The sequence below is a fragment of the Lissotriton helveticus genome, chromosome 4_1 (genome assembly GCF_964261635.1).
Source record: "Lissotriton helveticus chromosome 4_1, aLisHel1.1, whole genome shotgun sequence".
NCBI classification, from domain to species: Eukaryota; Metazoa; Chordata; class Amphibia; order Caudata; family Salamandridae; genus Lissotriton; species Lissotriton helveticus.
Genome location: NC_136063.1, coordinates 2,024,775,790 through 2,024,794,140, shown reverse-complemented (window position 1 = coordinate 2,024,794,140; position 18,351 = coordinate 2,024,775,790).

The following is an 18,351-nucleotide window of genomic DNA, read 5'->3' as shown; positions in this document are numbered from 1 at the left end:
TCTGGGTGATTAAGCGTAGAGGCAGGGATTTCTTACTGGTTAAACAGCCATGTCTTCACCAGTTTCCTAAACTGGAACAGGGAGTGTGCCATTCGTATGGTTAACGGGAGTGAATTGCTTAGACGGGTCTCTGGGTGATTAAGCGTAGAGGCAGGGATTTCTTACTGGTTAAACAGCCATGTCTTCACCAGTTTCCTAAACTGGAACAGGGAGTGTGCCATTCGTATGGTTAACGGGAGCGAATTCCAGAGTCTGGCAGCAGATACTGTGAAACGCCTGTCTCCCCAGGTAACCGTTCTGGTGCGGGGTACTGCCAACTGCTGTAGTTGCATCGATCTCAACTGTCTTGCAGGGTAGTAGATGGAGAGCTGCTCTTGCAGGAATCTTGGGCCCGTGTTATGAATAGCTTTGAATGTTAAACAGAGGGTTTTGAATTTAATACGATTTTTTATTGTCAGCCAGTGGTAGCTCCTAATGATGTGGCTGACAGATTTAAATTTTGGGGTCCTTGAAAGTACTCTGGCAGCTGCATTTTGGATCATTTGAAGTTTGGAGATCACCCTGGACTGTGCATTGGCAAATAAACCATTACAGTAGTCCAGGGATGAGAGCACTAGTGTGCTAACCACTGTTTTTCCCGCACTATCAGATAAAAATGGGATTATTTTCCTAATGAGTTTGAGTTTGTGATAGGCATTGGCAGCCGTTTGGTTTGCATGTGCTGCAAAGTTAAGTTTCTCATCAAAAACTATGCCTAAGTTTCTGACCTTAACTGACGGTATAGGTGGAGTTCCCAGCGAGGTAGGCCACCATTCAGGGGACCATTGTGGAGCGATCTTACCAAAGATGACCACCTCTGTTTTTTCAGAGTTTAGCCTCAGGCAGTTGGCCTGCATCCAGTTCTTAATGGCCAACATACCCTCTTGAAGCCGAGCCGCTACCTGATCCCCATCGTTATTGATAGCGAGCACCAGCTGGGTGTCATCAGCATAGGACGTAAGGCTCATGTGATAGGATTTGATCACCCTCGCCAAGTCCAACACATAGATATTAAACAGTGTTGGACTTAGCGATGAGCCCTGGGGAACACCGCATGGTAGTGCAAGCTCTGGTGACTTAAAAGGTCCCAGCGTGACTGCTTGAGTTCTGCTCGATAGGAACGATGTAATAAGTTCCTTCGCACTGGATCGGATGCCTAAATTCCCGACACGGTCGATCAATATAGAATGATCGACTGTGTCGAAGGCAGCCGATAGGTCCAGCATTATGAGGACGGCTGTCCCTCCCTGATCTCTAATTGTTCGAATATCATCCGCAGCTTTGATGAGGGCCGTCTCGGTGCCGTGGAGTTTCCGAAATCCGAACTGCGTGTCATCTAGCAGATGATTTTGCTCCAGATAATCAGCAAGCTGGGTATTCATTACCCTTTCGAGCACTTTGGCGAGAAATGGTAAGCTAGCGATCGGTCTATAATTTTTCAACACCTCTTTATCCAGAGATGGTTTTTTCAGGAGAGGTTTTAATAGAGTATTTTTGAGCATGTTCGGGTATCTCCCTGACCTAAGGATCGTATTACTTACTTGCATGATGGTAGTGCAGACGATATCGATCACTGGTAGGTAGACTTTAGGAGGACAGGGATCAAGAGCTGAGCCCGTCCTTATTGATCTCATGATGTCCCTTATTTGATTCTCCTCTACTCCTTCAAATTGGGAGAGTGAGCAAGTGGGAGGGCTAGTTTGAGTGGAAAGTGAGGGGGAGGTGTCATTGATTGAGAACTCAGAGTAAATGTCATTGACTTTGGAGAAGAAGAAATCGGCCAAGGAGTCACACAGAGCCTGTGATGGGGAGGGGGCCGTGTCTATGGGCTTCCCGGCCAACTGCTTCACCACCTCAAATAATTGTTTACTGGAGTTTTTTGAGGAATCAATTTGATCCCCAAAAAACTTCTTCTTGGATTCGTTGATCAATTTTTTATAGGTGGACTGAATATTTTTATATAGGGTTTTACTCTCTTGATCGTAAGATCTTCGCCATTGCCTTTCGTGCCTACGGCATTCTTGTTTTTTTTGTCTGAGTTCTTCTGTGAACCAGGGGGACGAAGGTGTCTTTCTGTTGCTAGATAGGGTCTTAAAAGGTACTATTACATTCATAGCATTCCCTATCCAGTCGGTGAATTGTTTAGTGGCTAGATTGGGATCTGCGGATATACTAGGGCAAGACTTAGTCAACAACTCGGCCAAAGCTGCATTATCGATGTCTTTCCATACTCTAAAAGGTTCTTTAGTATTGTATATTCGATTAATAGGGGGAGGAACCTTAATAGGTATGGTGCAGAGAATAACAAAATGGTCAGACCAAGTTAGGGGTAGAATATCCGTAACAGTAATCCCCTGTATATTAGAGAAGATACCGTCCAGCGTATGGCCAGCCTCGTGTGTTGGGCCATTAACAAGCTGGACTAATCCCAAACTTGCAAGATCTTCAATTAATGCTTGGGAATCGGTATCCTTCTGTTTCTCCAAATGAAAATTGAGATCTCCCAACACTAAGAAAGAATCCTCAGTCACCACGGATTCAATCAATGAGGTAAGGTTGTCCAGAAAAGCGGAACGTGGGCCGGGTGGTCTGTAGATCAGTACTCCCTTAAGATTGTAAGATGGCGTCATCCTGATATCAAATTGAAATGCTTCACAGCATTTGGATGCGATGGGAAATGTTCTGACTGGGAAACAATGTCTCGTGATGACCGCCAATCCTCCTCCTTTCTTACCCTGTCTATCAGTTTGGTGTATAGTGTATCCATGTGGGATGGCAATTACCAGATCTGGGCCAGATTCAGCGTCCATCCATGTCTCCGTTATGAATAACGTGTCTATGTCATTGTCAATAATTAGATCATGTATTTCCTGCCTGTGTTTTGCTAAAGATCTGACGTTAATGAGTGCAATGACATTCTTTTTCGCATTATTACATACAACTTGTTTGAATCGGGCTTTGTTAGTTATAAATGGTAGAGGAGACATACAGCCGGGGCAAGTGGTGACTCCATTTAGGGAGATGTTCTCCGGGTTATAACGGGGGCAGGAGTTACATGGGACTGACCTTAGATGTAGCAGGTCACTGGCGGAATATGATGTATAGCTAACAGTCCCGTCTGGGCCAGGGGTTCTGGCCCTCGGCCCGGTCCCGGCGCGGACGGGCGCAGACGGGCTTGCCTTTGGCGCGCCTATGGCGCGCCGCCGGCGCGCGCGATGCACCCGCCCGCTGCGCGGACGGGCGAACATTTTCCTTATATCCGGCATAGAGGAGGGCGGAAGCAGCCAACAACTCGACCGCCACCCTTTCCCCCACCCGGTGTGCTGGCAATGCTCAGTGTTTCCCCAACATCATCATGTCATCTGCAGCGCAGTGGGAAACGATGTGGCAGGGACAGGTAAATATTTAAAAGCAACCTAATGAATAAATGTCAGGCGCAAAGCAAAATATAATGCACACAGTTTTAAAAAAGCTCGCTACCCTCCGGCTTTCCGCCTCAGAGGTGCCTCGAACTAGCAATCAGCTGGCTTCAGCAAGCAGTGTATTTAAATAGTCTCGGGAGGGCGGAAGCAGCCAACAACTCGACCGCCACCCTTTCCCCCACCCGGTATGGCGGCAATGCTCAGTGTTTCCCCAGCATCAGCATGTCATCTGCAGCGCAGTGGGAAACGATGTGGCAGGGACAGGTAAATATTTAAAAGCAACCTAATGAATAAATGTCAGGCGCAAAGCAAAATATAATGCACACAGTTTTAAAAAAGCTCGCTACCCTCCGGCTTTCCGCCTCAGAGGTGCCTCGAACTAGCAATCAGCTGGCTTCAGCAAGCAGTGAATTTAAATAGTCTCAGGAGGGCGGAAGCAGCCAACAACTCGACCGCCACCCTTTCCCCCACCCGGTATGGCGGCAATGCTCAGTGTTTCCCCAGCATCAGCATGTCATCTGCAGCGCAGTGGGAAACGATGTGGCAGGGACAGGTAAATATTTAAAAGCAACCTAATGAATAAATGTCAGGCACAAAGCAAAATATAATGCACACAGTTTTAAAAAAGCTCGCTACCCTCCGGCTTTCCGCCTCAGAGGTGCCTCGAACTAGCAATCAGCTGGCTTCAGCAAGCAGTGAATTTAAATAGTCTCGGGAGGGCGGAAGCAGCCAACAACTCGACCGCCACCCTTTCCCCCACCCGGTGTGGCGGCAATGCTCAGTGTTTCCCCAGCATCAGCATGTCATCTGCAGCGCAGTGGGAAACGATGTGGCAGGGACAGGTAAATATTTAAAAGCAACCTAATGAATAAATGTCAGGCGCAAAGCAAAATATAATGCACACAGTTTTAAAAAAGCTCGCTACCCTCCGGCTTTCCGCCTCAGAGGTGCCTCGAACTAGCAATCAGCTGGCTTCAGCAAGCAGTGAATTTAAATAGTCTCGGGAGGGCGGAAGCAGCCAACAACTCGACCGCCACCCTTTCCCCCACCCGGTATGGCGGCAATGCTCAGTGTTTCCCCAGCATCAGCATGTCATCTGCAGCGCAGTGGGAAACGATGTGGCAGGGACAGGTAAATATTTAAAAGCAACCTAATGAATAAATGTCAGGCGCAAAGCAAAATATAATGCACACAGTTTTAAAAAGCTCGCTACCCTCCGGCTTTCCGCCTCAGAGGTGCCTCGAACTAGCAATCTAACATGCTTTCTCCCTTTGTACTCTATGGACGAGTAACTATGCTGATTACTCTGTTTCTTATATTATGTTTGCTTGTATTAGCTAAGATACTGAGCTTGAGAACACTGCATTAGAAAATAAACATTTCAAATGTGCACGTGTCCTCATTTACTCCTCGTTCTGGATTGATAGTATAACGAAAGAGTGTTCATGTGTTCCCCGTTACCTGAGGTGTTCTAAGTCCATGTTCTGGGTTGTCTAAACATTGGGAGTTTGTAAGAACCAATGAGACACTGATTGCTAGTCTGGTAGGGGATTTTGGATACTAAGGTGAGTTTTGGTACACCCTAATTCACTGAGGTTCCAAGTCTCTACGCACAGTTCTGTGTAGGAACAGAATCCCTGCGACAGTACTGAAAGAGTCACTTTAGAATTGCAAGAGTAGTCACAGGGTGTTTTCTGGAGTGTATGTATACTGACTGGGGAATTGTAGGCCTGAAACATAAGTGTGAAGGTGGTTAGACCACTACATGCATACTGCATAGGAGTTTGAAGCACTCCATGCCCTAAAACCTGGCTCACGGCATGAGTACATGGATACTGACTGAATGGTTACAGAACTATAAGAAGAGACACGGGGTGAATTCATAATTGATTGAGTTTTACTTTAGTGGATGAATTAGTACCTGGTACTGTCATGTAGATATGCCTTGCCTTCACACTGTGTTAAGTTAGCATGAGCTTATTAGGAGTTTAAACGCCATTTTACCTTTCTGCTGCTTCTGCACACGGCACATATTGTTATTAGAGCTTTGAGCCTAGTAGAATGTTTTGCTTCACAGGAGAATAATATGTTTTGCTATTGTATCAGCTTTGTTTGGTAAGCTATGTCTGTACAGTGAGTGCCGAGGCCTTCAAGGATATTTCAACACAGCATTTGTTGTGAGGTCTGATCTTCGCATGTTCTAGACATAACATACATGCAGCTGCGGCCAACTTTGGCTTTAGGCGCGTTTTATATTGTACTGCACAGAGCATACACACACACTTGATGATGCTTCGCATGCAGAGAGCTGGTGGAAGATGATGTGATCCCTTACCATTAGGATCAAAGGTTTGGGGTCGCCCTGCTAAACCCAAAGAGACCTTCTTAGATATAATATAATATACTAGCAAGGGAGGGTAAGATTTAGGTTCTTCTTCTCTCTAGAATTTTAACATGCTTTCTCCCTTTGTACTCTATGGACGAGTAACTATGCTGATTACTCTGTTTCTTATAAAATGTTCGCTTGTATTAGCTAAGATACTGAGCTTGAGAACACTGCATTAGAAAATAAACATTTCAAATGTGCACGTGTCCTCATTTACTCCTCGTTCTGGATTGATATGGTTGTATAGCGAAAGAGTGTTCATGTGTTCCCCGTTACCTGAGGTGTTCTAAGTCCATGTTCTGGGTTGTCTAAACATTGGGAGTTTGTAAGAACCAATGAGACACTGATTGCTAGTCTGGTAGGGGATTTTGGGTACTAAGGTGAGTTTTGGCACACCCTAATTCACTGAGTTTCCCAGTCTCTATGCACAGTTCTGTGTAGGAGCAGAATCCCTGCGACAGTACTGAAAGAGTCACTTTAGAATTGCAAGAGTAGTCACAGGGTGTTTGCTGGAGTGTATGTATACTGACTGGGGAATTGTAGGCCTGAAACACAAGTGTGAAGGTGGTTAGACCACTACATGCATACTGCATAGGAGTTTGAAGCACTCCATGCCCTAAAACCTGGCTCACTGCATGAGTACATGGATACTGACTGAATGGTTACAGAACTATAAGAAGAGACACGGGGTGAATTCATAATTCATTAAATGTAACTTTAGTGAATGGATTAGTACATGGTACTGAAAAAGTCACTATGGGATTGCAAGAGCAGTCACAGGGTTTTTGCTGGAGTGTATGGATACTAACTAGGGTATTGCAGGCCTGATACACAAGTGTGAAGATGGTTAGACTACTACATACATAGTCCATAGGAGTTTCAAGCACTCCGTACCCTAAAGCCAGGCTCACTGCATGAGTACATGCATACGGACTAAATGATTACAGTACTATAAGGAGAAACACTGGGTGAATTCATAATTGGTTGAGTTTTACTTTAGTGAATGGATTAGTACATGGTACTGAAAGAGACACTTTAGAATGGCAAGAGCAGTCACAGGGGGTTTGCTGGAGTGTATGGAAACTGACTCGGGAATTGTGGGCCTGAAACACAAGTGTGAAGGTGGTTAGACCACTACAAGCATACTGCATAAGAGTTTGAAGCACTCCATGCCCCAAAACCTGGCTCATTGCATGAGTACATGCATACTGACTGAATGATTACAGTACTATAAGAAGAGACACTGAGTGAATTCATAATTGGTTGAGTTTTACTTTAGTGGATGGATTAGTACATGGTACTGAAAGAGTCATTTTAGAATTGCAAGAGCAGTCACAGGGTGTTTGCTGGAGTGTATGGAAACTGACTCGGGAATTGTAGGCCTGATACACAAGTGTGAAGGTGGTTAGACCACTACATGCATACTGCATGGGAGTGTTGTAATTCGGCAGCGATTGTGTTAGCATTAGCAGAAGCCATCCTGTATTTCGAGGCTATCTTGTCCGTTTTGTGGAATCCATTTTGTATTTCTGGCCGCCATTTTGTTTGCCATGTGCTACCACGTGTATGCCATGGGCTCTGTCCTACCTTGTTGTTGTCTGCTCTTAAAATCTGCCTAGAGACAGGTTATATTTAGCCTCTTCCACTTCGCACATGCTCAGTTGAGCTTGCAGATGTCCATGCAGCTGCTGTTATTCTGTAAATGTCAGGATGTGTTCACCAGAATTAGCAACTGTTTGCTCCTCCCACTTGTTGACTGTGTATTTTCTTTATGACCTTATATGTGCCTAAAACCTACTTCTTGTACTTGTACCGCCTTCTTTTGAGCCCCTGTGTGAGTATAAAAGGACCAAGATCCTTCCATTCAGTGTGCTACTTCATACATTGCCGAAGGGTGTTGTGTGAATGTAGTTCCACCTCATGAGGTTAATAAACTTTGTATTTTCTATTCCAGTTTCTGTGCCATCTTCTATCGTATTGGTCTGAGGACTTGTGCAGAGAAGGGCAAGCCCTTGCACTGGTAGGCCTTGCTGAGGCTCACCACCACAAATTAGCGCCCAACGTGGGGCTCATCGGTGACTCGGATGCCCGAAGGAGTGGTCGAAACGGAGGATTGGAATCTCGCTTTGGGCGATCACTGCCCAAGGAGACCCGCGTTTTGGCAATCACAGCATTTTTCCTCTCTTTCTGATCTGACCCTCCAGGTGGTGCCGGTCCTCAACTGAGATCTCTTCTGTTGATTCGCCGGGCAGTGACCATTTGGTTGATTTGAGAACTTGGCAGTTGGAACCTGGACACCAAGTTATTGGTAAGAGTTGTTATGCAGCACTTGCTGTTGGTTTTTTGAATTGCAATTTATATAGGCAGGTAATGAGGAGACTTTTCTCTATTTGAATTGATTTGAACGGCACAACGTACTACAGTACCTTAAGTGCTACTTTGGTTACAATACTGGATAATCTGCACTATTTTTGGCATGCCTGTTTCTAGCACACTTCGTAGGATGTGTTGCTTTTGTAGTGGTACCAATTTGAGACTCGATGAAGCACAACCGGCCCCCCGGAGTGGACGCCTAATAGAGACATGTATATTAAATATGGTATTTCTTCTATAATGTACAGCACGTTATGGAATAAATATACTCGTAAGGATCCGGAATTGTGTTGGCCTTTGCATGGGTCATTTGATTGCGAAAGATTCAGAATGTGGAACGAATGTTTAAGCGAAAGGCTAGACAAGATATGTTTGACTGTGTACGAATGTGGGAGAAATAAGTGCGTGAGCGAATGAAGCGTGAGCAAGCTTTGATTGAAAAAGAACAACGAAAGAGCATTCATGCGAAAGCATTAGAAATGAAAAATAAAGAAATGAAAGAACTTAAAGAGAGAGAAGATAGGGAGCGTCATTTACAGATAAATGGCCAATACGCTGTTCGTAGACCGTTTTATCCTATTCTTAATAAACCACAAGATGATTCTCTCTTGTTAGATTGTTCTCCACCTCCGTATACTATTCCTTCTGCTCCTTATGACTCAGATGAGGACTCTCCTACAGACCAGGACAAAGCACGAGAAACTCGTTCTATGTTGTCTGCTGAGCGTGCGTCTGAGATTAGAGCTGCTGCTCGTAAAACCGTTCGTAGTGTTGCTCCTGCTTTTGACCTATTAGATAGCATAAAGGATTGGCTTGAATGGGAGCAAATATATTTTACTGAGGTTTTTGCCGCAGAAGTCCTTGAGCGGTTTAGAAAATATTCAGAAGAATTGGAGCCCGTTGATATAGCAAATGATTATAAGCAACTGCATGATGGTCTTTTTGTCAGATGGCTGATACAATCAGACGTTTGGTTAAACTGTGTGCTGATGCAGTCCGTTTGCGAGAGGAGAAAAAGGCAGCAGAAGCAGCTGCACAAACATCCCGGATTAACGTGGCATGAGCTTCTACTCCCGAAACAGATAAGAATGTTGTAGTGCATTTGAGACCTATGCGGGAGGCCGCGCCTTTGTATGTTCTTCCTAAAGGCACTGGAATAGGGCAGATGTCATGGCTCTTAAAACTGCATTACCTGATCCACGAAAAAATCCAGCAGCCTTTTATGAGGAAGTTGAGGGTGCTATTAGCTCTTGTACTATGACTTTACCCGATATTGACCTGTTTTTCGGCTTGATATTACCCCCTGATATGTGGAGAACTGTGCGTAAAGTTGATGATCATGCGACTTTTAGGGCATTATGGGAAGACTTAGAACAATTAGATGAAGGAAGAGAACCTGCGCAGAAACGGTGTCAGTTAATTCTAGATCTTCCAGCAGTAAAGTTAAAAACGATTATTCCCCCAAAAAAGATAGATTGGACTGTATTAGCGTCATGTAAGCAATAGACAGATGAATCGGTTTCTGACTTCTTCATGCGCTTTGAAGAGGCATTCCACGATTTTAGTTGCCAGTCATTGACCGATGACACGGGCAGGCTTCTGTTCGTTGATAAATATGTTGCAAACCTGTTGCCAGGAATAGCTAGTCGCCTAAAGGCCAGCGAGAGTTTATGGACTACCTCTTCTCCGGGTTTTCTTTTAACTATGGCTCTGTATTATGAACAACAGGAATTAGAAGCAAAAGGCAATGAGGATAAAAAGACTAAAGAATTAAAAACAAAGGTTATGTTGACTCAGGCTTATGGTCCGCCTTCTAGAGGCAATGATAGAGGTAGACGTGGATCTTATGGTTCGTCCTTTTCCTCTTATACTCATTCAAATTTGTCTGTTGATCAGTGTGCGTATTGAAAGAAATTTGGACATTGGGCTTCTGATTGTACGGCACTACATGTTCAGCAGTATCCATGTGGTCGGGGACAAATGCGAAATCGTTCAGGATATTCAGGGCCTAGAGGAAGCACGGATGATTGTGCTAGGTTTGATGCTAATACACGTGGACAGGATGGGTTTAACACTTTTGATAGACAAAATCAAAATCAAATGTCTGATTATGTGCTGTCTGATTTGAAAGATTCTGTTTATGCATAGGATTGCCTAGGATGGGGTAAGGAATCAGTTGAAGTTTCAGTAGATCAAAAGGGTCCCTATGTTACAGCACATGTTTTGGGTTCTACTGATCAGTTTCTAGTTGATACAGGAGCTACTCGTAGCGCCTTACCTAAACACTTGGTTCCAAGGGCTCCCCTGTCTGGCTTAACCATTACATCGATATGTTTCGATGGAACACCTCCCCTTAGCCCGTTAACACAACCACTTGCATTCCATGTTGATAAGTTTACTGCTCCATGTCCATTTTTGCTTTCTCCGAATACACTAGACAATATTGTGGGACTTGATTTGCTCAAGCATTTCAGGGCTACGATACGATGTTCTCCAGAAGAAGTGCGGGTTATTTTGAATGACAACTCCCCTGTGATGGAAAGATCCTGTATTGTTAAAGAGGACATTGCATTGGCTTCACTCCTTAGTACTTTGTGGGCTACTTCAGACACTGATGTAGGGCAAATGGTTATTCCGCCAGTGCATATTAGTGTCAAGGAGGGGGCTTCATTGCCACGATTGCCTCAATATAATATTTCTCGAGAAGGAGAAAAAGCTGCTCGAAGTCGTTTGCTGCCAAAGCGGGACGTGCCCTTGAATCCTGTGTCCCTGATTGCTGTGTGGAACTGTGGGCATCAGCGGGAGCCGGCGAGCTCCATTCCGGGTTTTCCTGATTCCAGTGTCAGCCAGAGGACTACCTCAGCGCGAGCGGGACTGCGAGGCCCACAGGTGATTGCGCCAGACCAGCGCGCACACCTGCTGCCTCTTCCCGCTCGCTCCTCCCTGAAGTCCTCAGGTCCTTAAATACGACTCGCGGCCCCCGCTCCACGGGTGCCGCTCGAAGTCGTGCTGCCAAAGCGGGACGTGCCCTTGAATCCTGTGTCCCTGATTGCTGTGTGGAACTGTGGGCATCAGCGGGAGCCGGCGAGCTCCATTCCGGGTTTTCCTGATTCCAGTGTCAGCCAGAGGACTACCTCAGCGCGAGCGGTACTGCAAGGCCCACAGGTGATTGCGCCGGACCAGCGCGCACACCTGCTGCCTCTTCCCGCTCACCCCTCCTCCTATAAAACCCCGCCAATTAGCGCAAACGCGGGACGCGCGCGGGTGAAGCGCGGGCGAAGCCCGGGCAAAGGGCGGGCCGTTTTAGGCCGTTAGAGGCCGGTAGAGACCGGACCGGGCTATCTCCCTAAGGACATTATTTTGGGAACCCTTTGTTGATTTGTGGAGTGCCTACTGTCTATACAGCTGCAAGCCATATCATGGCCAGTAGGGAAACAAGAAGTAAATCCGCGAATGTGGCCTCAGGTACTATGGACAAATTTCTCCTCAAAATCAATACTACTGCAAGTAATGGGCCCTTGTCACCCGTAACATCGATTGAGGAGGGGGTAGAATGTAATGGTTTGTGTTCGTTGTCTAATTTAAATTTAACCACCAATACTAGTACTCCAATAATGCTTGATGCCACCCATATGTCTCTACTAGATAGTATTGACCAAACCAGAGTCTGTACTGCAACAGATTAGGACACCATCTTCCACGCAGAGGGATGGGGATACACCACGTGCTTCTAATGCCGTGGAGCTATCCCCTGTGGTGGAGCTAACACAGTCTGGGGCCGAGGGTGGGGATCTCAACCTAATTGAACATGTGGCGTGTAGATTGGATCCGGTACCAAAACTGAAAAGGAAAAGAATTAGAAAACCCAAATATGCTAAAAGGGCCAAAATAGACGGCATTTTGGATGTGAGGGAAGATAGTACAACTCCTTCTGTGCCGCCAAGTCTTGGTACTGCGGACATGGAGGTGCTTGTAACTCCACCTGTTCCCCCGGTATTTGTGGTCCCTGAGCCATTTCTTTTCGGGGGGGTCTCTAATAATAATAATAACATGGCACTTCTAATTACCACGTTTACTGATATCCTAAACAGTTTTTTAAAACCCTTAGCCCTCAAAGTAGACTCAATAGAATCGAGACTAATAGATTTAGAAAAATTAAGAGGGGGCACTGAGGTTCATGTGGGGCTGGGAGAAAGCACACGGGGAATACAGGGGCATACTGCCGGAGTATCCTCCATGTTTATGTCTACTCCGGCTGTGGGTGCAACATCCCTGATAGTACCACCAGGGGAATACACAAATAACTCCGTTTTATCGGAGCGCCCATTAGTGATTGTACCACCTCCCAGGTTAGATCCACCGCTTCCTGCTCCCAGGTTAGTGCCACCGTTACCAGCCCCCAGGAGATCAAAGCAATTATCTCCAACTGTTCCATCTACACAGGAGAGATCTTCAAATGGGATGGTAAACGGTTCGAAAAGGCAGGTTGATCCCAAATCTCGGCACAAGGCAGTGCACCTACCTCCTGAGGCGGTGGGTTACACCGTAATTTTGGTGGGTGCACCTGAGCTAGTAAGTGGTGCAATGGAACCATATGAATCCTTGCATAATAAGGTAATTAGTTGGCTAAACATCAATAGACCCCTACCGCCGCATTTAAAGGGTGATGTTCTTATGGTTAGAAGGGTCCCATGGGTTGGGTATACTTCTAAGAAAAGAGCGGGGGACTGCATTATTGTTAGTTTTAGGAACCCCCAGGTAGTCACTTATATCAGTGACTGGTTGGGTAATGCGGGTAATACTAGCATCGAGTTGGTCCCCCTTTCATATTTCTACCCCAATGTGCCCACACACACTGGGAGGAAGGAGGAGGGGTGGACGCGGGTGGGCTTTGCCGTAGATGGAACAAGATACAGGCCTAAGCAGAATTTATTCCCGGCCCGAATTAATTATGCACACCCCAACAGATACACTTGCCTCGACGAAGTGGATTGACTTTGTTGGGGTGTTCCCTCGAATTCTCATAGATCTAGTGAGAGTGGACCCGTAAGACAGGGGGAGGTAACGGTTGTGTTGGAGACTTCTGACAACAGGGACCGTGAGCTATCCCTAAGGAGCATATTAGAGACCCCTACTGTGGCGGACAGGGTAGTTGGTACTTTACCCCAAAATGGCTCTGATCTCACTCCAATACTGCCAGGTGTCGTCAACACCCTCCAGTCCACTTTGGAGCCCCTAGTATGTCACCACACATCTCGATCAAGGGGTGATGTATCGGAGGCTCCACTGGGTTTATCTGTAGGACAGGCACCGAAAACCTCTAGTGAGGTTTTGAAGTTCCTGTCCTGGAATGTTGCGGGTATCGTAAATAAAATTCACACTGAGGATTGGGACTTGTTAGTGGAAGGTAGTGATATTTGTCTATTCCAGGAGACTTGGGCAAGGGAACCCCTGAGCAGAACGGGCTATGCAGTTTTTGAAATCCCGGCTAGCTGGAATGGTAGGGTGAGGCCCTCGGGGGGTCTGGCGGTTTGGGTGGCTTCGCACGTTGGGTGTTCCGCGGAGAAAATTTCCACGTTCTCCAGGGACATCCAGTGTGTGCCCCTTAGTTGGCCAAACGCTGTAAACCTAGCTATTGTTAATGTATACTCCCGCCCTGTTAGTGTGACTTCAGAATCACCTATCCTGGATGACCTTTTCTCCTTCCTGGGCCAACTTCCTAATGATTGCAAAATAGTGATGGGCGGTGACTTTAATTGTCACTTTGAACCTCTGAAAGGTCTAAAGGAGGGTGCTATCACTATGGAAGATGACCATTGGGGTGTACCTCCTTGCCAATCTCCTCATCCAAAAACCTGGTCCCCATTGGCAGTTCAAATCATGTCCCTTACACTGAATTTTGCGCTGAGGGCTTGTAACGGACGGACTCCGTCCGATAGTCCCTCTGTGTGCACTTTTAATAGAAGGGATCATGAATCAAGATTGGACTACATATTTGTTGATATTTCTTTATGGTCCAAGGTCCAGGATTTTACACAAGTGTGAAGGTGGTTAGACCACTACATGCATACTGCATGGGAGTGTTGTAATTCGGCAGCGATTGTGTTAGCATTAGCAGAAGCCATCCTGTATTTCGAGGCTATCTTGTCCGTTTTGTGGAATCCATTTTGTATTTCTGGCAGCCATTTTGTTTGCCATGTGCTACCACGTGTATGCCATGGGCTCTGTCCTACCTTGTTGTTGTCTGCTCTTAAAATCTGCCTAGAGACAGGTTATATTTAGCCTCTTCCACTTCGCACATGCTCAGTTGAGCTTGCAGATGTCCATGCAGCTGCTGTTATTCTGTAAATGTCAGGATGTGTTCACCAGAATTAGCAACTGTTTGCTCCTCCCACTTGTTGACTGTGTATTTTCTTTATGACCTTATATGTGCCTAAAACCTACTTCTTGTACTTGTACCGCCTTCTTTTGAGCCCCTGTGTGAGTATAAAAGGACCAAGATCCTTCCATTCAGTGTGCTACTTCATACATTGCCGAAGGGTGTTGTGTGAATGTAGTTCCACCTCATGAGGTTAATAAACTTTGTATTTTCTATTCCAGTTTCTGTGCCATCTTCTATCGTATTGGTCTGAGGACTTGTGCAGAGAAGGACAAGCCCTTGCACTGGTAGGCCTTGCTGAGGCTCACCACCACAAATTAGCGCCCAACGTGGGGCTCATCGGTGACTCGGATGCCCGAAGGAGTGGTCGAAACGGAGGATTGGAATCTCGCTTTGGGCGATCACTGCCCAAGGAGACCCGCGTTTTGGCAATCACAGCATTTTTCCTCTCTTTCTGATCTGACCCTCCAGGTGGTGCCGGTCCTCAACTGAGATCTCTTCTGTTGATTCGCCGGGCAGTGACCATTTGGTTGATTTGAGAACTTGGCAGTTGGAACCTGGACACCAAGTTATTGGTAAGAGTTGTTATGCAGCACTTGCTGTTGGTTTTTTGAATTGCAATTTATATAGGCAGGTAATGAGGAGACTTTTCTCTATTTGAATTGATTTGAACGGCACAACGTACTACAGTACCTTAAGTGCTACTTTGGTTACAATACTGGATAATCTGCACTATTTTTGGCATGCCTGTTTCTAGCACACTTCGTAGGATGTGTTGCTTTTGTAGTGGTACCAATTTGAGACTCGATGAAGCACAACCGGCCCCCCGGAGTGGACGCCTAATAGAGACATGTATATTAAATATGGTATTTCTTCTATAATGTACAGCACGTTATGGAATAAATATACTCGTAAGGATCCGGAATTGTGTTGGCCTTTGCATGGGTCATTTGATTGCGAAAGATTCAGAATGTGGAACGAATGTTTAAGCGAAAGGCTAGACAAGATATGTTTGACTGTGTACGAATGTGGGAGAAATAAGTGCGTGAGCGAATGAAGCGTGAGCAAGCTTTGATTGAAAAAGAACAACGAAAGAGCATTCATGCGAAAGCATTAGAAATGAAAAATAAAGAAATGAAAGAACTTAAAGAGAGAGAAGATAGGGAGCGTCATTTACAGATAAATGGCCAATACGCTGTTCGTAGACCGTTTTATCCTATTCTTAATAAACCACAAGATGATTCTCTCTTGTTAGATTGTTCTCCACCTCCGTATACTATTCCTTCTGCTCCTTATGACTCAGATGAGGACTCTCCTACAGACCAGGACAAAGCACGAGAAACTCGTTCTATGTTGTCTGCTGAGCGTGCGTCTGAGATTAGAGCTGCTGCTCGTAAAACCGTTCGTAGTGTTGCTCCTGCTTTTGACCTATTAGATAGCATAAAGGATTGGCTTGAATGGGAGCAAATATATTTTACTGAGGTTTTTGCCGCAGAAGTCCTTGAGCGGTTTAGAAAATATTCAGAAGAATTGGAGCCCGTTGATATAGCAAATGATTATAAGCAACTGCATGATGGTCTTTTTGTCAGATGGCTGATACAATCAGACGTTTGGTTAAACTGTGTGCTGATGCAGTCCGTTTGCGAGAGGAGAAAAAGGCAGCAGAAGCAGCTGCACAAACATCCCGGATTAACGTGGCATGAGCTTCTACTCCCGAAACAGATAAGAATGTTGTAGTGCATTTGAGACCTATGCGGGAGGCCGCGCCTTTGTATGTTCTTCCTAAAGGCACTCCTTGGAATAGGGCAGATGTCATGGCTCTTAAAACTGCATTACCTGATCCACGAAAAAATCCAGCAGCCTTTTATGAGGAAGTTGAGGGTGCTATTAGCTCTTGTACTATGACTTTACCCGATATTGACCTGTTTTTCGGCTTGATATTACCCCCTGATATGTGGAGAACTGTGCGTAAAGTTGATGATCATGCGACTTTTAGGGCATTATGGGAAGACTTAGAACAATTAGATGAAGGAAGAGAACCTGCGCAGAAACGGTGTCAGTTAATTCTAGATCTTCCAGCAGTAAAGTTAAAAACGATTATTCCCCCAAAAAAGATAGATTGGACTGTATTAGCGTCATGTAAGCAATAGACAGATGAATCGGTTTCTGACTTCTTCATGCGCTTTGAAGAGGCATTCCACGATTTTAGTTGCCAGTCATTGACCGATGACACGGGCAGGCTTCTGTTCGTTGATAAATATGTTGCAAACCTGTTGCCAGGAATAGCTAGTCGCCTAAAGGCCAGCGAGAGTTTATGGACTACCTCTTCTCCGGTTTTTCTTTTAACTATGGCTCTGTATTATGAACAACAGGAATTAGAAGCAAAAGGCAATGAGGATAAAAAGACTAAAGAATTAAAAACAAAGGTTATGTTGACTCAGGCTTATGGTCCGCCTTCTAGAGGCAATGATAGAGGTAGACGTGGATCTTATGGTTCGTCCTTTTCCTCTTATACTCATTCAAATTTGTCTGTTGATCAGTGTGCGTATTGAAAGAAATTTGGACATTGGGCTTCTGATTGTACGGCACTACATGTTCAGCAGTATCCATGTGGTCGGGGACAAATGCGAAATCGTTCAGGATATTCAGAGCCTAGAGGAAGCACGGATGATTGTGCTAGGTTTGATGCTAATACACGTGGACAGGATGGGTTTAACACTTTTGATAGACGAAATCAAAATCAAATGTCTGATTATGTGCTGTCTGATTTGAAAGATTCTGTTTATGCATAGGATTGCCTAGGATGGGGTAAGGAATCAGTTGAAGTTTCAGTAGATCAAAAGGGTCCCTATGTTACAGCACATGTTTTGGGTTCTACTGATCAGTTTCTAGTTGATACAGGAGCTACTCGTAGCGCCTTACCTAAACACTTGGTTCCAAGGGCTCCCCTGTCTGGCTTAACCATTACATCGATATGTTTCGATGGAACACCTCCCCTTAGCCCGTTAACACAACCACTTGCATTCCATGTTGATAAGTTTACTGCTCCATGTCCATTTTTGCTTTCTCCGAATACACTAGACAATATCGTGGGACTTGATTTGCTAAAGCATTTCAGGGCTACGATACGATGTTCTCCAGAAGAAGTGCGGGTTATTTTGAATGACAACTCCCCTGTGATGGAAAGATCCTGTATTGTTAAAGAGGACATTGCATTGGCTTCACTCCTTAGTACTTTGTGGGCTACTTCAGACACTGATGTAGGGCAAATGGTTATTCCGCCAGTGCATATTAGTGTCAAGGAGGGGGCTTCATTGCCACGATTGCCTCAATATAATATTTCTCGAGAAGGAGAAAAAGCTGCTCGAAGTCGTTTGCTGCCAAAGCGGGACGTGCCCTTGAATCCTGTGTCCCTGATTGCTGTGTGGAACTGTGGGCATCAGCGGGAGCCGGCGAGCTCCATTCCGGGTTTTCCTGATTCCAGTGTCAGCCAGAGGACTACCTCAGCGCGAGCGGGACTGCGAGGTCCACAGGTGATTGCGCCAGACCAGCGCGCACACCTGCTGCCTCTTCCCGCTCGCTCCTCCCTGAAGTCCTCAGGTCCTTAAATACGACTCGCGGCCCCCGCTCCACGGGAGCCGCTCGAAGTCGTGCTGCCAAAGCGGGACGTGCCCTTGAATCCTGTGTCCCTGATTGCTGTGTGGAACTGTGGGCATCAGCGGGAGCCGGCGAGCTCCATTCCGGGTTTTCCT